The following is a 24,604-nucleotide window of genomic DNA, read 5'->3' as shown; positions in this document are numbered from 1 at the left end:
AATAATCTGTATAATAAAAGAATATATTACAAAAAGCATATATATATAGATTACACGTATACTCTTTTAAAAACAAGCCTTTGAACATATATGTCTCTCAAGTTCTTTGAATCTATAGTTTTTCTCTCTCTCCTTTTATTTGTAGAAGAAACCTGAGCTTTTCCACAGTCTGGATTTTGTTTCCTGGGGATTTTTAAGAAGGCACACAGCAGAAAACCAGTCTCTCACTCCAGTGGAGAGGAGCAAAAATAGTCTTTCCTTCTGCCCTTCTAAGTTCTCGATGTGAGCCCCCATAACAAAAGACAAATTAACCGAAAACACACAACTTTATTTAATGTGTTTTATGTAACACGGGATCCCTCCATAAGGAAATGACACAAAGAAGCGGATAGAGTTGCATGTGCATATACTGAATTGGACAAAGGGCAGTAAAATCAGGAAAATGTGATAAGGCAATGGGGCTGGGGCTAGGATAATTAATTGGGTGAAGTGACTAGGAAGATTGGGGTTAATTTAATAAGATTTCCCTGAGCCTCAACTTTCTATCCTTGAGAATTAGAATGTGACTCTTCTCCTGGTATAAAGAAGACATCTTTCACATGGGAATTTTATCTCCTACTTTTAAGAATAAGTAGAAAGTTTGGAGTGGTTTTCTTGTATTTAATGCTTTTCAAAAGCCCTTAGCTCAAAGTGATCATTGTGTCAAAGTGTCATATTTTGGGCTGGCATATTCTGCCACCCTTCACCAGCTTCTTTCTTATTTCCTAATGACAAAGCCCACAAATCAGCCAACCTATCTCACAAAAGCAGAATTTTCAGCTGGACTGCCTGAAGCTAGAGATCGTTCTGAGAGTAAAATGGGCATGGGAGGCCAGAGCCCCAGACCCTTTTCCTTGACAGCCTCCTTCAGCCACACGGGTCATCTATCTCTACAGTACTGTGTTCACTTGGTTTTAGGGCTTTGCAGTTGCTATACTAATGCAGAGGAAGAATTTTCTCTACCCTTCAAGTTTCTTCTAGCTGGTCTAAGAATTAAATTTATGTGAGACTGATTAACAGGAGGAAAAAACCCAAACTTTCATTATGTACACATGGGGGGGTCAATAATGAGCAAAAATAAAAGCTTCCTTCCACAAGCAAATAAATATTTGTTAAAATTGTACATAATTTCTTTTGATGATTGAGCACTTTGGGAGTGCATATTCAAGCCTCTAAATGTGATATGGCTTAAGAAAGAAACTGCTTTGTTCACATTAGAGAAAATTAAGGATATAATTTCCACTACCTCCTTCCCTGAGTTGGAAAAGCCTACATTTTGTACAATGTTGAGAGGTTTCCAGATTCAACTTCTGGCTGGCAGGACCAACTCATTTGAAAATAAGCTTTAATTTTGGCGGCGTACAAAGTAGAAAGTGCAATTAGAAATACTCAAGATATACTAAGAAAAAAGTGCAAATGCAAAACAATGAGTAAATGATTATCTTTTGTGTGAAAAAGAAGAAAAATAATAATCAATATAAATATTTACGTATACATGCCCAAGGAAAACCAGTAAGGATAAAATGAAAAGTTATGGACAGAGTTTACCTAGAAAGTGATTTTGAGATGTGGGCTAAGAATAAGGGTGAAAAGGAAACATCTCTTTATCTTTTTAAAGTTTCTTTTTGAAACACAAGGATGTTGGTCATTCTTACTATTAAAGTTTTGGGAGATTTTTGTTTCTCATTTTTTAGCTATTTTTCTTTAAACTGAACTGGGAAATGCAGAATGACCCAGAAGGAGTGATATAAAGGGTGATTCCACAACTGGTTAATTCAGGGATTCCCCGCCCCCACCCGCCTCCAAAAACAGTTTCTTCACAGGAAAACAAAGTAAGGCCACCGCCGTCTGTTGTCCCCGGTCTTTGCTGCCAAGGGGGAACTGCTCGACAGATGCAGGAGCGCCTGGAACCGAGGCTAGTACCCAGCTCTATCTGAGGGCCAGACATCGCAGCAAACCGGCTCACAGATGTGTTTAATTCGTAAAGCTAAGAGTCCGCCATTACTCCCCTCGCGTAGCGCAAAAGCGCCGCACTGCTTGGCCCGTACGGGGATCGAACCCGCGACCTTGGCGTTATTAGCACCACGCTCTAACCAACTGAGCTAACCGGCCCGGACGTTGAGCGCCTCCTCTAAACAACACTGAGACAGCTTGCTTGCTTGCTTGCTTGCTTTCTCTCTTTCTTTCTTTACTTACTTACTTACCTGTCTACTTACTTACTTACTTTAAGATGTTACTTATTTGACAGAGCAAGAGGGGACACAAGCAGGCGGAGTGGGAGAGCGAGAAGCAGGCTTCCCGCCGAGCAGGGAGCCCGACGCGGGGCTGAAACAGCATTCCTATCTTGAGGTTTATCTTGAGAAAAAGAGAGCATTGCTCCCACTCTTTGCGTCCTTCCCCTCTCGAGGGGCAGAGCGGGGAGAAGGGAGGGGAAAATTCCATATTCCGCTTCAAGGCATCACGCTTCTTCCAGGAAAACCTGAGAAGATTCAGGCCAACGTCCGGCAGCGGGACCAAGTGGCTCCCGGCTCCTGCGGCCTGTTCGCAGCAGGCCAGCTCCGCCCGGACCCCGGGGACCCGGGACCCGCAGCCCCCGCCGCCCCCCTAGTCCGCCCCGAGGGTCGCCGTTTGGAGCTGCAGTGCGGCTCACCGGACGCGCGGTGGCGCCCGAGTGCGGGGCTGGCGTAGGCGCGGGCACCGGAACCGGGGTCGTCTCCGAAGAGCTTCTGACCCCGCCGGGACCCACCCAAACCAGGACGAGGGCTGTGGGAGGCAGGGCGTGTCCAGAATCAGGGCCGTTATCTGGCCTGGGAGAAACGCCGGGACTGACCCGGGTCGGGAGGCTCGGGAGGACGGCGGGAAACCTCCTCGGAGGTGTGCCCTCTCCAGCCGACGCCCTACGCACCTGCCGGCAGGTGCGCGCCCAGGGAGCGGCCGACGGAGCCGCCGGGTCCTCTCATCCTCTGCTCTCGCTGCCCCGTTCGGCTTCTCCTCTTCCCACCATGGCTCCTTCTGAGCTAGGGGTACTAGTATTTTCAGAAGCTTATCGGTCTGTGTACATTCTAAAAACCTTTGCCCTCCATTTGTAAGAACATACGTGCACATCTGTGTATTATATGGTCTTCTTCTGGATACGCACTATAGTCTGTAAGATGTTTAGTACTTGATATTCTCGTTTTTTACCAGAAATGAGAATCATATTCTTTGACTAGCTAAATTTCCCATTTAGTTTCTAACCTCCCATTCCAGGTACTTGCTTCTAATATCATAAATTCTTCTTCTGGTCCTTGAGCACGTTTTAACTAACTTTATACATCTTTTGAACCAATTAGTAGATATCTTCATTTTTTTTTTTTGCTCTGTGGCAACAGTTCTGTAAGTTTGTAGGGTAGAATATTAATATTGCTACCATTCTTGTTGTACCAGGGCACTTGCTGTGGTAAATGATTTCTGAGTCTGGGCCACATTCAGACTTACTTTGACCTCTAGAGCTCGAAGGAGGCATCAGTCACTTGCCTTTGGTCAGGTTGTGTGCAGTTTTATTGGGAATGCTCTTAGAATCAGCAAATAAGAGAGGGTAAGGGAAGCGGGGTCGGGAAGAGGCAGAAGTTGAGCTTGATGTAGTTTAACAGAGGCCTCACTGTTCTCTCAGGGGTCTTTGATCATGGAATGGCCCTTCAAAAATGTCCTGCGTTGAGTCCAACAGGAGGAGGGGAGGCCTTTATACTCTTACATCAACCAGTCTTGGATGTGAGCACCCCCAATGGTGGGTGTAAATCTGAGCAAGGTGCGTCTTCTGTTGAGGACAGTTCCCAGAGACCAACCCAGTTGTGAGCCATCGGCAGTCAACATTTCTGGAGTTGAGAAATGAGTGCCACCATCCTTAAGCACCATCTGACAGGTGCAAACGTATCCTCACAGTTCTTTTGGCAACAGCGTGTCAGACACCTGTTGATTTTGACCAGTAGCATGTACTTTTCCACACTAATAGAGGAGCGCACAGGTGTGGTTAAAACAAAATGGTGGTTAGTATAAAGTCCATTCATTTTTCCTTTTGGGTTCAACAAAGGGCTCTGTCCCTGCCACCAGAGTTTATAGTCTAGTGAATCTAGGAGTGTCCACACTGAAACACTGATCCAAGAAGAGACAGTCATCTCAATCCAGTCCCTATGTTCATCCTTCCAAAAGAACATTCTTCTTTGGTTTTGACTGAGACAATGTCTATTCTTTTTTGTTTTTGAAACATCTGGTAAACTAGTTACTAAGTTCGTTACAGTTGAGGTGTGTGAAATCATACTCAAATAAGATGCAGTTAGAGGGGTTACTGTATGTGGCTCCGTGGCTTAGCTGGTTAAAGCGCCTGTCTAGTAAACAGGAGATCCTGGGTTCGAATCCCAGCGGGGCCTGTTCTCCTGCTTTCTTCCTGGCTTTTGTGATTTAACCTCCTATGTTTTCTCTACGTGAGTAGGAACCAACTTGAATTTACTTTGGATGAATCTTGTAATACTCAGGCCCTTGAGAAGCATTCCCAACACATATATCAAGAGTAATTTAAGGACTCGGAATATTTGTTCTAGTCATGATATTTGCAGTAAGTGAGTAGCCTAGATGAGGTTTGCCCCTTTGTCCTACCATTTGAGATCAAGTGACGGAGACTCAACCACTTTAAGAACATGCCCTTCCAGATATTCTTTGTATTACTAAGAAAGGATTAATTTCTTGTTGATTGCTGAGCATCTGGGAATGCAAAGATGTTAGAGGACTATTTTTTAAAACTCCTTAAAGTGAATTTGAATCTAACAGATGACATCATGTAACTCCGGAAGCACTGAGTGGTTAACAGTACTAAATGATAAAAGGTGGCTACTCTGTAAGACAGTTTTAACCATGTCCTGGACATTCACAATTGTGTCTTTGCTGAAGGGAGTTTTCTGTAATGGAAATACTATTTCTTTCCTGACACAACTTATTCTTTATTCAAACCACCTCCCCTATTAAATGTTCCCTGGCTTGGGATCCTCAGACAGACAGCTCCTCTTTTGTGCTATTAGAGTAGGCATGCTGTTGTTTTGACCAGCTGTGTGGTTCTTTCTTCTTCATGTCTCGCTATTCATTGGTGAAGTTGGGCATTGGATAGTTTGATGAATTCACCTGAATGAAATGTCCGTTAAAAAGTGAAAGGCAGGGGGGTGGGGGGATAAGTTAGCCTGGTGATGGGTATTAAAGAGGGCACGTTCTGCGTGGAGCACTGGGTGTTATGCACAAACAATGAATCATGGAACACTACATCCAGAACTAATGATGTAATGTATGGTGATTAACATAACAATAAAAAATTTTTTTAAAAAGTGAAAGGTAAAGCATGGCCATGATGAGAAATGTCAGGGAAAGGGAAATGGTTAGGAAGTACGTCCACTTGGACATACTTGTCTAACCAGGCAACTTTAGGTTTGAAACAAATGTGATAATGACCACACTGTGGATAACTACTTCTGGAAATCATTACTCTGCAGACTCAGCTGAGATCTTCTGGATTCATCTGTCCCTGTTACCTGTTATCACAGTTTCTTCTCTGTACTGGGATTGTTTAATGCTGAATCTGTGTCTACAATTCCACATACACAGCACATCAAACTTAGGAGTGTCAAACACTCTTAGATGGTTAAGTTTTAAGTTCTTGAGTCATGTACCTACACCATGATTGCAACTGGAAGAATCTCAAGCATCTTGGTGCTTTCCAGGGCTGATGTTCACATCCTGACTCATTGCAGAGTCTCTGGAGTTGATCCTTCATCCCTCAGAATTTCTTCATCAACTCTAAATCTCTTGATTGCCTACCTGGAGCTAATCTCCCCAAATATCCACATCTAAGACAGATCTCTCCCTAGCTTCAAACTCATATTTCAATCTCCACTGGAATTTCATATAGGTACCACTAACACAGTGCACCATAAACTCAACTGACATCAATCCCATTGGAAACCTGTGGTTAACTTTGATTCCTCCCACCATCAAATCATCACAAAGTCTATTGACTTTGCCTTCAACATGAGTAAGATGTCTTTCCCTTCTGTCCTGCTATTGGTCTCTATTTGGGTCTTGGATATCTCTTCTTGACCATAATCTATAATAGCTTCCTCTTGTCTCCCCCCGCCCCCCGTGTCTTCAAGATTGGTCATCAAAGCCATTCTTGACATGTGTATTCTACAGTAGTTAAGTGCAGTGTCTTTTAAGTGCTAACTAGGTCAAGTTGGTCAGTTACTAGCTACACTTCAAACCCTCTACATCCTATTTATTTCCCCTTTTCTTTCAGCTTCTCATCAGCTACTCAAAGGAGTCTTTAAAATCACCAACCATAGTTGTGGTTGTTCTATTTCTTGTTTTAGTTTCCTCAGTTTTGCTTCATATAAGAATAAGTCCTCTCGGCGAATTGTTCATTTTATTGTTATTGAATGTGTCTCTTTATCTTTGGTCTTACTTTTTACCCTAGGGTCTACTCTGTCTGATATTGATATATATCCGATATCGATATAATGGTTCATGTCTTCAAGGTATATCTTCCCTCATCACTCTACTTTCAACCTGTCATCTTTATTTGTCTTATGTGTCTCTTGTAAGCAGGGTACAGGTGGCTCCTGTTTTTCTTTGTTTTGTTTTACTATTTAGCCTGCCAATCTCTGCCTTTAATTATGTGTTTATCTCATTTACATTAAATGCAATTATTTATATTTGGATTCAAGTCCATCATCAAGTTAATTGTTTTCTATTTGTCCCATTTGTTTTTTGTTTCTCTTCTTCTGCCTTTCTTTGATTTAATATTTATTATTCCATTTAATCTTTGTTTAACCTAAAATGTATTCTCTTTTCCCTCCAGCTGCTTTTAAGATTTCTAAAATTTTGGTTTTCAAGCATTTCAAAATAATTTGGGTAGTTACAATTTTCTTTATGGTTAATCTGGCTGTCGTTTTCCGAGTTTATTGAATCAGTGCGTTGATGTGACTTTTTTTTTTCATTGAGCTGTGTCTTTAAGATCAGTGCATTTTAATTATGTAAACTACACTTTAATTCTTTTTTAAAAAAAGAAATCTTGGGGCGCCTGGGTGGCTCAGTCGTTGAGCGTCTGCCTTCTGCTCCTCCCTCTCCCACTCCCTCTGTTGTGTTCCCTCTCTCACTGTCTCTCTCTCTCTGTAAAATAAATAAATATATTTATTTTATAAATAAATAATAATCTTATAAATAATTTATAAATAATCTAAAAAAATTTATCTTATAAATAAATAAATAATAAATAAATAAAAATAAATCTTAATTTAAAAAAAGAAATCTTCACTGATGACATCTGTACTCCAAGAATTAACAGCCCAATTTCTCTCCTCATATTCAGATTTAAATATACCTTCCCCGCTTTGGAAGGCACAACCCGTATTTTCTCTCATCTGGCCCACATATTCCCTTTTAACCTAATTTATTTCCATACCCTGCTTCACATCCTTGGATATCCTCCCGCCACCAACACCATGCCCACTCCATTCAGCTCCCAATGAAAAAAGTCCCCTTTCTAACGTCTCTGCATCCTATTTCATCACACTCTTTTCATCTATGAAGTCTCCGATCTGCTGTTATTTTCTCTAGAAACCCATCAGGGCACTAGGGTGAGTTTCCAATTTTTTGGCTGTTCTAAACAGGCTTCTCTGAACATTATACTAAATATATTTGGCAAAAGCATTTCTACTGGTATATGACAGTGTTAACTTCGTAAAGGGAAATCCCTCCAGAAAAAAGACCTGGGGTATCAAGCAATATTAACTTTTACCGAAAGGTGCCCTCACGGGGTTTCCGTAGTGTAGTGGTTATCACATTCGCCTAACACGCGAAAGGTCCCCGGTTCGAAACCGGGCGGAAACAGGTACTTTTGCTTCTGAGCCTATTTCCTTTTAGACATGAACTTGTATTTTCTTTTGAGGGTCTCAGACTTAAAAACAAACGCGAGTATTTGCGACCCCGAAATATGCCACTTTAGCATAAGGATGATTTTGAGCTGAGAGCTATTAAGAAAAAGCAAACTGGAAGGGCTCTCTGTCTTTGCTTAAAAGCAGGGCATGAACGTCCCTTTGTGAAGATGCTCCCCTCCCGTCTCTCATGACGGAGGAGAACTACCCTGATCACTAGAGATGGAAAGTCAGCACCAAGATGAGTCTGCAGAAACAAATCCTGCTAAAATAATCCCTGCTTCCACTAGTTTCCCCATATAGTTACCTTCCCACAAATGTTGCCCCTAGAAGCCCAAACTTCCCTTTTCTTTGTCTACCTACTTCCCTACAATGTTGTTAAAATGGTATGAAATCTTTCAAGTCTAACTGCTTCTTTGGGTTCTCGTTTCTTTCCTGGGAAGCCTTCATGCATGTAAAATTAAAATAAAAAATATCCACATCAACAAAATTTGTAAACTTTTTCTCCTGTTAACCTATCCTTTGTCAGTTGGACTCATAGGCCCCTGCTACAAACCTAACAGAATAGAGGAAAAATTCTTCCTCCTTACATATGGAAATTGTGAAGATCGGGGCTTTGGGAATTTGAAGAAAATACACACATATCCAAAAAGATGTGAAGGATGAAGCATGTAATGTGGAGCCAGGAGTAGTTGCGTTTGAACCATAATTCACAAGGTTCCACACAAAATAAATAAGGTGCATAATGTGTCAAAGGACCATGAGTGATTTGGAGAAAAATAAAGCAAAGAACGGGGAGCAGCCCTGGGATGAGGGGCGTGTAGGGCTTAGATATAATGTTCAGGCTGTGTTCCTGATAAACTGATATTTGAGAAAGCACCTGAAGTAGGTAAGGGGCTGGGTCATACTTATATCAAAGCAAGAATAGCTTAGCAAGGGGTGCAGTAGGAGCAATGAGATCTTGGGCAACTCAGTAGCCCAAGTGGGGGCTTTGGTATTTGCTCTGATGAAATGAGGCGTTGTTGAGTTTTGAGCAAAGCTGTGCTCAAAGTGTTTTGGGTTCAAAAAGATCTCTCCGGTTGCTTATCATTGAGTGTTTCATAAGGCTGGAAAGGATGGAAGAAGGGAAACCTATTAAGAGATTTTGCAATATCCCATGTCAGAGATGAAGTTGTGGTGGGCCGGGGTGATAGCAGTTAGGTGGTGAGAAGTTGTTCAGATCTAGATGCATTTTGAGGGGAGAGGAAACAAGAATCCCCTCACATATGTGGAATGAAAGAATAACTGAAGTCAAGGGCGTTGCCAAGATTTTTGCATAAATATCTGAAAAGGTGAAATTGCCATTAAGTGAAATATGGAAGCCTGGGCTTGGAGAAGGTTTTGAGAGGACACTCAGGAACCAGTCATCCTCTCTCTAATACACTACATGGTAAATGACATGTACTTGTCTTCAGTCTAATGAATGACAGCCTTAGGAAAGGGGCTGTGATGGCCGAGTGGTTAAGGCGTTGGACTCGAAATCCAATGGGGTTTCCCCGCGCAGGTTCAAATCCTGCTCACAGCGTTGTGCTTTTTGGTGTGGGGCCTACCCCCTGAAGCTTCTGCAAAATTGAACGGCTCCCCGCCCAGCACCGCAGAGACATCTCTTAAGCGGCAGTTCCAATTTATAACTCAAATCCTTTAGGAGGACAGCGCCAGCTAGTTACGAGTTCCATCATCTTCTTTGGTCGTCTGGGTGCTTGCTCCGTGTCCCACTGTCCACACCGAGCTTCGGCTTCAGACTTGGAGCACTCAATAACACTGGCTCGTGGAGGTGAATTTGTTAAATCTGGTGAATGCCAGAGCACAGCAGCAAAGAGAACACAGGAGATGTTGAAATTTGGGGGAATAGATGCCCTTTCTGATCATAGAGCCAGCAGCTTCCTTAAAGGCATTCTCAGGCAGTAATCTTTAGTGTTTATAACTGACATCAAAGGCTGGTGAGAGCCATAAAAAATTTAGGATAATACTCCAACATATTTGCCAAGTGCTCTTTGAAGCACTTTTTACAAATAAGGAAATTGAGGCACAGAGAGGATATATTTGGACTTCTGACTTTGCCTTTTCAAGCCCATATGAAACCTCGTCCCTTCAGTGGACTAAACCTCTCTTTTATAAGCACTTTTGCATTTGCAGCTCTTTTGAAGAGCTAAGTAAAATTTAAGCCAATTTTGTATTTATTAGTAAGTGAGTTCCTGGTTTCCAAGATTCTTTGTCAAATGCCATTCTTAAAATGTATACTTCTATTGAATTATTGCCTCCTTATTGCATTTTGTGTTTATTGCAATTTGTGGGCAGATGAATATTATGGGGGGCAGTAATGAAGAGCTCAAAACTAGGCACTAATATAAACTGGGTAAGGAGTGAAGAGAGAACGTGGAAACTGAGTCCATGGAGATACGTTCAAGTAAAACAACAAAACAAAAACAAAACCAACAGCTACTAAGCACCAAACAAGTTTCCAAAGCATACAGTCAGAAAATAAGTGAAGACTGACCTATTTTCAATGAAAACATTTTATGTAAATGTGCATAATGCAAACCAGTCACAAAATAAATTATGCTTTCCCAGAATTGGTACAGATTTTGTTCCTAATCCCTGCCTAAATTAAAAAATCAACCACTGTTTGTCTGATATGAATTGTGTATGGTGATAGAAAATACAAGTATTGATAGTCTTGCAAGAGGTGCGGGCCAGTGGCGCAATGGATAACGCGTCTGACTACGGATCAGAAGATTCTAGGTTCGACTCCTGGCTGGCTCGCGGAGCTCGCTTTTTCTTCACACTCTGTAGGTACTTTTTTTTTTAAACAAAACATTGAAGCAATCCTTAAAGTCTTTCGAATACACTTTCCTGGAACTGATCCTTCATTTTCGCGGATGCTCTCCCGCATCGACTGTCGGTTGAGCCTGAAAGAGATGTCAGAAGCATCAAAGGAACGATCCTCTAAGATTTTCTTCTGTCATCGCTTCCTGAACTTGAGACAGGAGATGGGCTGAAAAAGACCCTTAGAAGGAAGGCTTTTAAAATCAAAGAAGCTCTAAAGAAAAATAAACAATGACTTTTCTTCCAGTGTCTTCTCCATCGATGTTTTGTCCTCACTGGGAAGAGTCCTCACCTTAGAGGTCTCTCCTGCGCAGTTCCTTCCTCGCGTGGCTACCAAAGAGAAAGGGGACAGACATCTCCTGGGGAAATGTTGAGGCAAGGGAGGTTCGGCTGCGGGGACACGGGTGCGAGCGGCTCTTTGCCTCAGTTGAGCCCTTTAGACAGAGGTTGGCCCTGAAGACCGCGGTCGCCGCTCCCCCCACCCCACGTGTCCCCACGTGAGCGGCCGAGCATTCGTCGGGACAGAGCCCCCCCGCCAGGGGACAGAGAATCAACAGGAAGGAATCCCTTGTTTTGCAAAGGTAAACAGCCGGGAAAAGATGAGAGTGTAAGGAAGACCTGGGAGGTGGCAGCTTTCAGGCTGCCTCTCTCCACAGACCTGCCTCCTCCCTATGCGTCGAGGCCGCGCGTAGAGGCTGGAGAGAAATCACTGCCAAGTGGGGAAAAAGTCCTCAGACCAACCCCCCAAAATCATCTTCATATGTGGACCGATTTCCGAAAGTGTAGCTTGTCTCCTTGGTGTGCATCGCAGGTGAGTTGCAGTCACCGCGTCGCTTTGGGGGCGGGGACCAAACCAGAGAAAGCAGGTGCGTAGTGTTGCACGGCGCCGGCAGGTGCATGGAGCCCAGCCCGCGCCGCGCCGCACTCGGTGCCCTGTCCTCGCAGGCACCCCGGACGGAGGGTTCTCGATGAAAAGGAAGGACCGAGCGCGGACCCGACGGGAACACAGCGCGTGTCTCGCTGCTCTAGCCGACCGAGCCGCTGGCCACGCTGCGCATGACTGCTTTTCTCCCCTGAAACTTGAAACTTCTAGGACGCGCCCAGATAATACTGTCTCCTGAGTTTCACTGAAAACTGAGCAGGCGTATTTCAAAAACTCCTCAATTTCCCCGTTCCTAAAACTCAACCGCCTGGCTCCCACGCTACTCCCTCAGGTTTCTTCAGTGAAGTCTTCCTAGCAGGTGTACGTTACTTTTTATTAAAAACAAGCAAAGCGAGACGAAAATACCCAGCCTTCTTGCTGAGAGGGGCAATGTCTGAACTCTCGATTGTAGCACTGGCGATTTCGGGTAATAGGTAGTTTGAGTTGGTCAGGCCGAAGGCCAAAAGAGGACCTTGCCTGGCCCGTACGGGGATCGAACCCGCGACCTTGGCGTTATTAGCACCACGCTCTAACCAACTGAGCTAACCGGCCACTCCTGCGGCACCTTATTTTTTTAAAAATGGTAAGTTTCTCTAAATTTTTGTTTGAAACTAAAGGGAATTTCTTCTTCCCCCTCCTTCTAAGGGGATCTTTCAACCATATTCACAGAGTGTAATGAGTCTACATGCTTTCAGTTCTTCGGATTTGGAGAAGAAAATCCACCGAGAAACTTTTGTGCAGAGGCTGAGTCTAGTCTAATTGTGGAGGGTGCGCTGTAGCCGGATTTTCAGTCGTTGGTGAAGGGAGTCCCCCCTTTTTAGAAGCACGTCTGTAGCATTGGATCACAAATTGCACACTTGTCTTTCATGACTTGTAACTTAATGTCCCATTAAGTTCAGGCTGTTCCAAGGCGAGGAAACGAAGACGAGCGGTGGAGGGAAGGATCCAGGGCCCCGGGGTCGCGGAAGACCCGCAGACACCTGCACCGACGTCATCAGCCATGCGGTCGGGCGCTGGACCGCGGCCTCCGGCAGCATCGGTCACGCGCTAAGTCGGGGTGACTTGTTATCTTGTTAGGGGTGGGAGAAAGGGGCCGCGGAGGTTTGCAAAGGGCGAGGTGGTGGGGCGCCGGCTGAGCGTTCAACTTCTCACCCAACGGCACATTCTGTGCGTCACTCAGGTGGCGGGGCGCGAGCCGAGGGACCCCCGGCCCGGGCGGCGGAGGCCGGAGTCGGAGAGGTGCGCTCTGCGGTGCCCAGCGAGCCTACTGGTCCCTCACCCGGAGACAGGTGGGAGGCGTCCGTGTGTTAGTTTCCTTGTAACTTTCCAGTTTTCTTGCTGACCGACGCCTAGGCAATTTTCAGCGAATACTTTCATTTGGAGCTAAGTGAATCAACAAGTAATGACTCTGTTGATTTGAAGGCCGACGCGGGCTCCGGAGAGAAGCTTGAGCCTCCCGTGTCCACCGCTCAGGTCGAGGGCGGAGTCCCGCGATGTTCCACCTTGCCTTCTTGCAGTCTGCGGGGCTCTCGCGGGCGGCCCAGGGCTTGCGAACCTCGACCCCACACTACAGGGCGCTCTCCGACGAGGCCTGCAGGCTGCGTCCTCCTCGTCGCCGCGGCGAACTGCATTCCCAAGCGCGTCACGGACCCCGAGGTCCGCAGGCAAAGCCACCGCGACGCACCTCGCTTGCGTCCGGGCCTTGCAACCCCAAAAGGATTACTCTTGACTCCTTCCTCCTGCGAACGAACGGAGTTTTCCGGGTGGCAGACCTCCCTGACTTTTCCGATTCCGCCCTAGGGTGTCCGGGAGGGTTACTCATGCCGGGCACTCGCTCTCCTAGAAAAACCAGCCCCTTCCCAGTTGGCGAAACCCAAGACATGGGTCTGTTGTCCTCACCCCCACCTTCAGCTACGTCCCAGGTAGACTGAGGGCTCCAGATCCAAGAACTATATTTTTCTGTGCCCTGCTTTTGAATGAAATATTGTGTTTGAACCTTACTAATAGTGATTCGGGATCAAAAGAAGGACTCGTTAAAAGATCTGTCCTTTAACATTACACCATGGTACAGAACGAATCTCCACCGATCTTAGATTCCAACTGCCCCCAGATCCTCCTGGGAGGCCACCGGAGCGCTCCGCGCTTGTTTATCCTCCTCAAAATAGTCTATGCATAGTCAAGCATACCCTTAATACCTTCCCCTGAGTCGTTGGCAATACACAAGGGAGTATCTGCCTCAAATGTCCTGTAAGAAAACTTCAAATTATGTGTGCTATATTCCAGATTAGAGTCTATGAATTATCCAACACTGTCTCGGGAAAAATAATAAATCAATATTAAGAATCCCTATTATATTTTACGGCATATACGTATGTATATATACCATCCCATATAATCTTAATAAATACTACTAAAATTCAATTTATGCTTATACCATCATTCTTGCCTTTCTTCATAGTAAAGTGACGCACTAGGCCTGACCCCGCCGCTGAAAACCAAATGCTGTATAAGATAAGCAAAACTTTTTACAGGATTCAAAGTGCTGACAACAATGTAAGGATGGGTAAGGCCCAACAGTGAGCGAAGGCAGGAGCAGAGGTAATTAAGAATTGAAAGTGCACATACCCTGATTCTTATAGATGCACTTAATAACACCCAAGTGCTCTGAAAAAGGCACTGGGGAGGTTTCCTTTCTTTACTTCAAGGAATTGCTGGAAGGAATTAGGTGTATGGATGTAGAACTGTGTTTTGCCAAAGAATTTACAAAAGCCCTTTCCGTGATGAGGGTAAATGTCTGTAGCTCCTTTCCACATCCCTGGCACTGTGGTCTCAACCTATTTGAAGGTGAGTGACATTGGTATGGGTGGGTAGTCACTGGTTTACACAGCCAATCAGTAATGGGAAAGTCAATGACGTTTGCAAAAGAAATGGGAGACCGTGCCAAGACCCGGGATCGAACCAGGGACCTTTAGATCTTCAGTCTAACGCTCTCCCAACTGAGCTATCTCGGCCAGCCCTTAAGACGTTTTTCATCAATTTCTTTTACAACAACCGTTTCTGAACAGCTTATTTTCCTTTTTGGATGCTACATTTCAGGAAAAATAAGTAAAGTCTTCGTCTTGTTTTCTGCAAATGTAACGTTGTGCCCATTTCAAAAATGATTATACCTACATAAAAATTAAACAATGGGGAAACACACTCAAAGTTTCCTGAGTATTATAGGAAGAACGAAAAAACAGTGACAACGAAAATTTTAGGTACGGTTTCTAAGGATATGAATTAGACAACCGTTGGGGTAGTGATTCAAATCTTCCTGCCGGAAGAATTCAAGACGACACCATTTGGGATAAATTCTAGTTTGGACCACAAATATTTTTTTATTCTTTCAGTTGTTTTTATTCCTTTCCCCTTTCATTTATTAAGGTATAAATTACATACAGTAAAGTATGCAAATCTTAAGTGCACAGCTTGATGATTTTTACAAATTTGCTTTCCTGGGTAACCACCTCAGCTCTCTCAGGATCCCTCTCCTTTGCTATCCTCCCAAAGTTAGCCACTGGTCTGAACTCTCACTACATGTGCGGTCATTTATTTTGTACCTTCCCGTACATTAAATCAAATTGAATCTGCATTCTTCTAACTCGCTTCTTTCACTCAATATTGTCTTTGAGATTCATCTGTGTTTTTATCTATGAAAACAGTTTGTTCCTGTTCGTCACCTTCCATTTGGTCAGACCACAATGTACTTGTCCATTCTAATGCTAATGGGCGCTTGGTTTCCAGTTTTACGTTACAAAAATCATGGAACCTTCTTGTGCAAATTTTAGGTGAACATAAACACTCATCTATCAGATAAATAGATATGTATATACATGTATAGGTACATAGATATGCGGATAGATGTATGAAATTGCTAGGTCATGTATGCTGGATATATGTATGTTTAACTGTTGCTAAACAGCTTTCCAAAATGCATGTATCAGTGTACACTGTTAACAACGATGTTAATGAGGCTTCCGGTCACGCCACAGACTAGTCAATACCCGGTATTGTCAGCCATTTTAATTTTGGCTATTCAGGCCAGGATGTAGTGGAAATTCTTTGTGATTTTAACTTGTATTTTTTTGATGACTAATGATACTAATTATTAACAGGGGAGAGAATAAGATATTTTTGGTGTTTCTCTCTATTTTTTTAAATATTTACATTATGGGAGTATCTATTATTTGGATAATGGAAAAATAATTGAAAAAATTGAAAATTTTAATAATTGAAAAAAACTGAAAAAATAATAATTTAGCATATCCCATATCAAAAATTATATGAGATATTTGCAGTCAACAAACCCCACCTCCTATATAATGCAAAATGTTATAGTATTTAGGTATGGACAAGGCCAAACACAAATCTTTGCTCTTTTGCTCAAACTTGCTGATAAGGCCAAACACAGACCCTTCCTCTTTCACTTTTAGCCAAGGTCTTGTTCTTTATCTCATGAGTGATTAGCTAAGATGAGGACACTTTGTCCCTGGGTTGCCCCTGGTTCAATGATCTGAGAAGGACTCGCAGGACTCAGCATATAGTTGTCCTCACAGCTATTATTGATTATAGCAAAAGGATACAAAGCAAAGTCAGCAAAGAGAAAAGGCACATGGGGCAAGGTCTGGAGGAAACCAGGTGCAAGTCACACAGAATGGGCTTAATTCCTTCAACCCAAAATTGTGACAACACGTGAAAAATGTCCAGCAGGCAAGTTCACTAAAGACTCGGTACCCAAGATACTGGGAGGATGCCTAGCATATATCAAAACTCCAGACCCAGAAAGAAAGCAGGGGTTCAGCACAAACCATACGGTTAGCATGAACAGCTTTGGCAGTGAGCCATTCCTGTCATCTGGGAAATGGTGGGAACTCTCTTAAAATCTAAGTTCCCAGGTGCCAGCCAAGAGCCAACCTTGCAAGCAGGCCTTTCTAAGGAGCATAGTCTCAGGCCTGCTGTGCTAACTTTCTGTACAATCCCCCTTGAAAGTAGCTAGACACACAAATGAACACATCCCATTCATCTGACTGAAGCTTCTCCAATGCAAAACAATTCCAAATAACCTCATCTGGAAGTTGTGTACTATCCCTATAAAAGTCTACGGCAAACTACCCTGCAGACAACACTCCGATCCTGCAATCTGGGGTGTTCTCTGGATCGCAAGACCCTAAATAAAGTCAATGTCCTCATTTATCTGGTGTTTGTCTTTGACAGTTTGGTGTCCTGAGTCACCCAGGAGGAAAAGCCCACCTGGGACACCCATCTCATCCACCCAGACACTGAGTCCTCCCAAGCCTGTTGTGCTCCTTTCCTCATGGGATCCCACAGGGAACCCAGCTCCTCATCCAGGTGCTCCACACATTCATCTGTCGTAGGTTGGTAAGGATTTAATTTCACTTCTTTGTTTGAGAATTCTTTTGGTTTGGTTTGGTTGCTGGCTTTTGTTTAACCTTGGTATTACGGGTAACTCCAAATCCACCCGCAAACCCCCTTCAAAAGAGCCACCATTACATGCTTTGGCACTATGGTGACAATTCAGTTCATTTCCTCCCAAAATGGCAGAATTTAACTCCTAGAACTATCTTTTTTTAGTATGTCCTTGATTATTTAAGGTAACAAAGTCTTTCCACTTTTGAAACAGTTAAGGTTATTTATAATCATATTACCTCCTATGTTGATTTTTAAAATAGACTTTATTCTTTAGAGTATTTTACAGTTACATAAAAATTGTACAGAAAGTACAGTGTTCCCCTATTTCCTTTTCTCTTAACTTCAGAGATGCCCCTATTATTAACATCTTGTGATATGTTTGTTACGATGGATGAACCAAGGTTGATGCACTGTTACTAGCTAAAGTCCATCGTTTACATTAGGATCTACTCTTTGTGTTGTACGGTTCTATGGATTTTGACAAATGCATTAGTTGAGTGACTAGTAGGCATTGCGATGTAGCCTGATGCTACTACTGACCTTCTGATGGTGAGAGAAGGAGGAATATCAGACCTCAGTTGACCGTGGGCAACTGAAACTGTCAAAAGTGCAGCCGTGTGTAAGGGGGGATTACTGTGCCGTCGGTCCCCAACTTAGGTTGGTTCAGTTTACGATGGTGCAAAAGCAATACACATTCAGTAGAAAGCGTACTTTGAATTTTGATCTTTTCCCAGGCTGTGATGTGGGTGGGATCCTCTCTGGTGAGGCTGGGCAGTGAACCGCGGCTCCCGGTCAGCCACGGTATCACAAGGGACAACAACCCATACAGTGAAAACCATTCTGTCCCCACACAGCCATCCTGTTTTTCACTTTCAGTGCAGTGTTTGATGAATTGTGTGAGATACTCAACACTTCATCACGAAATAAGCTTTGTGTTAGATGATTTTGTCCAACTGTAGGCTAATGTAAGCATTCTGAGCACATTTTATCTGCACTAGCAAATCCCTTCTCCGGGCAACAATGTGTGACGATGCACAGAGTATTGACAGCGCAGGAAGTTCACCTGAGCTTCCATGTCCAGAGTTTTTATTGGGGCTTCATTATATCGCCATAAGCGCTTGATGACCCGTGTGCTTGAACTCACTCTCCAGGCTGACTGATAGAGTAACAAAGCCTTCACCCTAAATCACATGGTTGGTCTTTCTGACATGACTAAGGTATGCAGCCAGATCCACCCTAAAGATATATCCTATTATTAGGTATGACATGGATTATCTCCCAACAGCTAAAGCAAAGACCAGGTCTCTCTTTGGGCACAGCCCAATTTTTCACCACATGGGAAGGGATGGGTTCCTCTCCACACACTCACCTAGAATGGTATCTGGCAAAGAAGAGAATGTAAGTCATACTATTTTTTTTTTTTTAAAGATTTTTATTTATTTATTGAGAGAGAGAGAGAATGGTAGAGAGAGAGCATGAGAAGGAGGAAGGTCAGAGGGAGAAGCAGACTCCCCGCTGAGCAGGGAGCCCGATGCGGGACTCGATCCCGGGACTCCAGGATCATGACCCGAGCCGAAGGCAGTCGCTTAACCAACTGAGCCACCCAGGCGCCCCAGTCATACTATTTTTTGAAGAAACTAATAACACTGGTAAAATAAAGGAAATGTCCAGCCTTCCCTGTGTGTGGGCCCTGCCCCTGGGCTCCCGGGGAAGCTCTACTCTAACATTTACCCAGGTCAGAATGACTCAGCAAAACCTCAGAGCGTGGGCTCCTTTGCTGCCCTGAGCACCATGTGCATCTCCTTCCTTAAAGTAAATAACCAAAAAGGAGCTTTCCAAGCATAAAGATAAGAAAAATTTTAAAACCCCCCTGGTTCCCGTTAGATTAAAGTCATACAGTCTCACACATACTAAAAACATAAGATGAAGTCTGTAACTTTCTGGAATGTTCTTCATCATGATGTAACATGATTGTAACTTTTTTAAAATGTAAAAAACATATATAACCCTGTACCAGATGTTCCCTCCCTCGAGGACTCTCTTCTTTGTGAAGATTGTGTATCCAGAGCAACTGACCTAACTTGGGCTCAAATGAAACTCTTTTCTTTCCTCTTTAAAAATTGGACTAGGAAGTACCTTTATACCTACAAATACTTGGAACCAGAGGAATGTATTATCTAGGCAAAAAATAAAAAATAAAAATTAACAAAATTGTTATATGAAATATAATTTGGATGTAACAAAAGACATAAAAGTAGGCCATATTTGTAATGGATAAAATCACTTGCAGAGCTTTTTAAGGATCTGGACCTTTTCAGTCTGCACCAGAAACAGAAATGGAAACCGGGAGAAATAAATAGTAAAGAGACCAAAAGGTCAAATTGTAAGAAAAGTTTCTTGTTCAACAATTTAAAATTCTATCACTCCATAAATAGTCTTAAAAAATAATTAGACACAGGGGTGCCCGGGTGGTGCAGTTGGTTAAGTAGTGGACCCTTGGTTTCACTCAGGTCGTGATTTCAGGGCCTGGGATCGAGCTTCACGTCGGGCTTGTACTCAGCATGGACTCTGCTTGGGGTTCTCTCTCTCCCTCTCCACACCCGTCTCCTCTCTAATAAATAAAATCTTTTAAATAACGTATTGGACACATATGAAGAGGGAAATTTTTAAAGTAGACTGACTACCTGGCCCTTTCTGATGATGGCAATGTGAGGTCTGGGCGGGGGGTTACTCTACACAGGGGCTAAAACAAACTCATTACCAGTTCTCCTTGTCAGCCAAGCGTGTGTATTAATCCTCGTTTGGCAGAAGCATATATCAACTCTAGAAAAGCCTTGAGTTGTAGTGTTTAAAATATCCAGTATTTTCACCTGGAAGAATCAAAAGAAACACATCTTTTTTTTTTTTTTCTCCTCATCATTCCATCCAAACCACCTCACTTTTTCCTCCTTCCTTTGTTGTCTTCCTCTTCTCTCCCCAAAGTTCTGAGTTTATGCCACTGTGCCATTTTGAGACTCTATGGATATTTTTGAGTATTTTCTACATGTCACATGATGGACTATGTAATTAAAAGTTTTTTTTTAAAAAAAAAAGTCATGGTAATTGTCCTCCATAAGCAAACTAGTAGAAAAGACAGTTGTGTATATAAATACATCTTTTTTACAATGAGATAAATGCGAATTTAATACAACAAATGATCTATTAGTAAGAAGGAAGAAACCATCAGATTTTTTTTCTGGGCCATGAGGAATGAGCAGGGATCTGTCATGCAGACCAGATGAAGGAGAGCGCTGTAGGGAGAGAAAGGAGTCAAACAGCCCTCCTCGTTTTTTATCTTTATCTGCACCAGCAAATCCCTTCTCTGACCTTTCACTTTACATTCTTTAGGGAAAGGAACTGCAAGACAAAACAAAACTCTCTTGCTGATACTGTTCATTTCTCAGTAGCTACGTTTAACCTTCCTTTTGCTAAAATCAATGGGTTAAGTCAATAAAACAAAAGAAACTCTCACCCCAAGGGGTTAAGGCGGGAGACAGAGGGAGCCAAGGAGCAGAGACCTCCCTGAGACCACAGGTAGAGGAAGTTCACTGAGAGGTGAGTCAGGAATTGAGCAGGGTACTAAAGAAATAAAGGCAGTCAGAGTACAGCCCCTGTCCACCACCCCCCCTCCCCAGGAGCTTCTGATCCAATCAGTGAGGGAGGAAAGCAAAGAGAAGCCTGAGCTCATGCATCAGGGGCTTGGCCAAGCAGGCAAAGCTCACCTAGGGGAGCCTCCCTGGGAACCGGGAGGTGCGGGTGTGCGGTCTCCAGTGGAGAAGTGGGCGCAAGGAAAGAGGAAAGAGCCGGGGCAGAATGAGGGTATTTGCCAAGGCACAGAGGCCTTTGGGAACATGGACTGTGAGCAGGAAAATACTGAGAGACATTAGGAGGTAAGAGGGAATCAAGGAGACTGACAGGTAAATACGGGGAGCTTAGAAAAGAAGGAATAAAAAATGAATCTCGGCTGCAGAGTTTAGCACACCATTATACTAAGTAAAAGTGGTCTAACACGGAAGGCCACAAACTGTACGGCCCCATTTACACAAAATTCTAGAGAAGGCAACAGGATAGCAATGGAAAGCAGATCGGCCGGGGCAGGCGGGCAGGGAAGGATGGATTACACAAGCGGAGGAGGAAAAACTCTCGGGGAGGGTCTGTTCTCCGTCTCACACATGGTGTGTGACGACCCCGGCAAAGCAGGGGCTCCTCGGAGCGTCCCCACGATAAGCACCAGGAGCTGGGAATGTGCTGCCTCACGGGGCGAAAGGGATTTGCAGAGGTGCTTAAGGTAAGGATCTTAAAATAGGGAGATCACCCGGATTATCCAGGGGGTCTGATATAGTAGGGTCCTTAAAAGATGGAAGAGAAGGGCACCTGGGTGGCTCAGTTGGTTAAGCGACTGCCTTGGGCTCAGGTCATGATCCGGGAGTCCCAGGATCGAGTCCCGGGATCGAGTCCCGCATCGGGCTGCCCGCTCGGTGGGGAGTCTGCTTCTCCCTCTGACCCTCTTCCCTCTCGTGCTCTCTATCTCTCATCCTCTCTCTCTCAAATAAATAAATAAAATCTTAAAAAAAAAAAAAAAAGAAGATGGAAGAGAAGTATTAGAGTCAGAAAAGAAGACGCGACAACACAGGCAAAGACCAGAGTCATTCACTTGCCGACTTTGGAGGTAGAAGGTGGCTGAGGGCCAGGGAATGTGAGCACCCTCTAGAAGGTGGGACAGGGAAGAAAAAGGGCTCTCGCCCAGAGCGTCCAGAAGACCACGGCCCAGCCAGCAGCCTGATTTCAGTGCAGGAAGAGCCACTTTAGGCTTCTGGCCTACAGAACTGTAAGACAACAAATTTGTGCTATTTTAAGCCACTGAGTTGGTGGAAATCTTACTAAAAAGGAGACAATAGAAAGAAAACTGCATTGCTGTTTTCACCCCACAGAAGCTGGTGTGATCAGAGTCACAGCGGAGTTGTCAAATCAAGCCATGGAACCTGGGGAGAGCCCAGCCCTTGGTAGGTCAGAGCCTCCCAGAGCAAACAGCCTCAACCCCTGGGGACACTTCTCTGTGCCTCTGACAATTATACCTTACCACCGCTCCGTCCTGGCCTTAACTGGGATCATAAATAACATCACATCAGGTATTAGCTTTATGAAAATGATGGAAGCCTCTCTTCTGTTGAAACATGTGCTGGTGTGAGGTCTTTTTCTCATTCTTCTCTGACTGTGCTTCTGGGGCCACACCGCCGCCAGGCCTTGGCCTTCGTTCTGCCCTCCGCCCACACCGGTCTTGGACTGTGTGCGTCCATCACCTTCTTCCTGACCGCCAGGCCGCTGCTGAAATGCCACCTTGCCCGAGAGGCCTTCCCTAACAGCCCTACCTAATACAGCACTCCCAGCATACCCTGGGCTCTCCTCTCCTTCTATCCTGTTTTCAGTTTTCTCTATAAAACTTCATCTACGTGTATATTTATTTTTAGCTGATCACTGTTGTTTCCTGCCTACTAGAACTTACCTTCCAGAGCCCAGAGGCTTCCTCTTTCTATGTCACCAGTAACCCTGCACCTAGAATGGACCGGCGGGAAACGTAGGCATTGCACATTTGTGGCATGACTGAATTCAGGAGAAAGAGCACAGGGGAGGGAGTGGATTGAAGCCTGATCATTTTCTCCCGATTGCTGTGACAGACCTGTGGGGATTTCGGTCAGACGAGTGCGGTTGGTCAGCAAGATGCCTGGCTCTGGGTTCAAAGGCGAGGATGGGTGGGGGAGAAATGGTACAGGGTCTTCAGTGTTCACAGAGAGGTCGTAATCAAGGGCGCGAACGTAATACAGAGAACATGCATATCACTAGCAGAGAGGAAAGCGGGGGACAGAACTGTCAGGAATATCATTCTTAAGGAAGAGAGAAGGAACAGAATAAATCCAGAAGAGACGGGATCAAAGCAGAGTAACCTTGAATCATTGATTTCGGACACAGCGTCAGAATGAATGTAATTGTCCAAACAGGACTTGTTTGTTTGTTTTTTTTCTGATGAAAATAAATACACACCCAGCCACCCCTGCCCCATGTATGACTGCTGGAGGCTGGCTTGTGGGACTCAAATCACGTTCAGATTTCACAGGTGGAAGTCAGCAACCTCACCGCGCCTTGCGGCATCAGAGCAAAGATGCTCTTTCCCCACTCCGGGGACGGCTGACCCCGGGAGCTCACCGAGGAACTGACCCCGGGACCTGGCCCGGGAACTGACCCCAGAGCTGACCTTGGAGCTGACCCCGGGACTGACCCCAGAGCTGACCTCGGAGCTGACCCCAGAGCTGACTCCGGGAGCTGACCCCGGGAGCTGACCTCGGAGCTGACCCCAGAACTGACTCCGGGAGCTGACCCCGGGACTGACCCCGGGAGCTGACCCCGGAGCTGACCCCGGGAGCTGACCTCGGAGCTGACCCCGGGACTGACCCCGGGAGCTGACCCCAGAACTGACTCCGGGAGCTGACCCCGGAACTGACCCCGGGAGCTGACCCCGGGACTGACCCCGGGAGCTGACCCCGGAGCTGACCAAACCGCAGAGCGCAGGACCCAGGTTTTCCACTCCTCTGCTCAGTTCCCAAAGAGCTGAGGATTCCTTTAAAGAAAGGAGCGGGGAAAGGATGAGGGGGTTCCTGTGAAGCTGTGCAGTGGCTGTAAGGGCTCAGGTGGAGGAGAACCTCCTTGGGTAAACTCCATTTGCCTCCTTCTGATCTGTGGTTTCTTGCTGTTCGAAAACTACCAAATGCCCTCCTTAATCGTGGGAATATCCGCGGTCTCAGCATGGAAAATAAAATACCCTCCTTCCAGCTTTTTCTTTCAAGAGGAGGGGAAAATGCATTAGAATAAGAAGAATCGGAAATCGCGAAGGGAAGAAAACATGCTCCAGGTGAGGCTCGAACTCACAACCTCGGCATCACCCGCACATATACTGTTGTATAAGTACCGCGCGCTAACCGATTGCGCCACTGGAGCATGCTTTCCCCGCAGCGTCGGCGCGCGCTCTACAGAGCCTCGGGCCAGGGCGCGCCCGTCCCTGCGCCGCCGCCGGGAGCGCGCCGAGCCGCGGGGTCGCCTCCCGCGCCTGCCACCCGCCGGCCTTCCGAGCGAACCCGCTGTGGTCTGCACGCCTGCCCCCGTCCCTCCCGGGAGAAGGCAGCGCTTCTTCCTCTGAGCCGCCGGGGACCCAGGACGCGCCCTTCAGGAGCCCCGAGCAACGGCGGCGGAGACAGGGCGCGCGGACCGCGGCTCCTCCCCGCCTTCCCACGTCCGTGGAAGACCGGAGCCGTCCGGCCGAGGCGCGGCT

The 24,604-nt window shown here is 45.1% G+C and overlaps 8 non-coding genes across 8 annotated transcripts; 4 read left to right on the top strand and 4 right to left on the bottom strand.

Annotated features, from left to right (window-relative positions):
- Positions 1-2,077: 2,077 nt before the first annotated feature.
- On the bottom strand, positions 2,078-2,151 carry TRNAI-AAU. The gene has a single exon. It is a non-coding gene; the product is annotated as a tRNA-Ile (tRNA).
- A 2,220-nt stretch (positions 2,152-4,371) lies between these two features.
- On the top strand, positions 4,372-4,445 carry TRNAT-AGU. The gene has a single exon. It is a non-coding gene; the product is annotated as a tRNA-Thr (tRNA).
- A 3,426-nt stretch (positions 4,446-7,871) lies between these two features.
- TRNAV-AAC lies at positions 7,872-7,944 on the top strand. Its single transcript has one exon. It is a non-coding gene; the product is annotated as a tRNA-Val (tRNA).
- A 1,526-nt stretch (positions 7,945-9,470) lies between these two features.
- Positions 9,471-9,552, top strand: TRNAS-CGA. Its single transcript has one exon. It is a non-coding gene; the product is annotated as a tRNA-Ser (tRNA).
- A 1,165-nt stretch (positions 9,553-10,717) lies between these two features.
- TRNAR-ACG lies at positions 10,718-10,790 on the top strand. Its single transcript has one exon. It is a non-coding gene; the product is annotated as a tRNA-Arg (tRNA).
- Positions 10,791-12,253: 1,463 nt separating this feature from the next.
- On the bottom strand, positions 12,254-12,327 carry TRNAI-AAU. The gene has a single exon. It is a non-coding gene; the product is annotated as a tRNA-Ile (tRNA).
- Positions 12,328-14,713: 2,386 nt separating this feature from the next.
- TRNAF-GAA lies at positions 14,714-14,786 on the bottom strand. Its single transcript has one exon. It is a non-coding gene; the product is annotated as a tRNA-Phe (tRNA).
- Positions 14,787-24,179: 9,393 nt separating this feature from the next.
- Positions 24,180-24,273, bottom strand: TRNAI-UAU. The gene is made up of 2 exons: positions 24,236-24,273; positions 24,180-24,215 (listed from the first exon to the last, which is right to left on the bottom strand). It is a non-coding gene; the product is annotated as a tRNA-Ile (tRNA).
- Positions 24,274-24,604: the final 331 nt, after the last annotated feature.

This window comes from Zalophus californianus, chromosome 7 (genome assembly GCF_009762305.2).
Source record: "Zalophus californianus isolate mZalCal1 chromosome 7, mZalCal1.pri.v2, whole genome shotgun sequence".
In the NCBI taxonomy this organism is placed as follows: Eukaryota; Metazoa; Chordata; class Mammalia; order Carnivora; family Otariidae; genus Zalophus; species Zalophus californianus.
The sequence above is the reverse complement of the archived record's forward strand: the minus strand, read 5'-3'. Positions and strand labels throughout refer to the sequence as shown.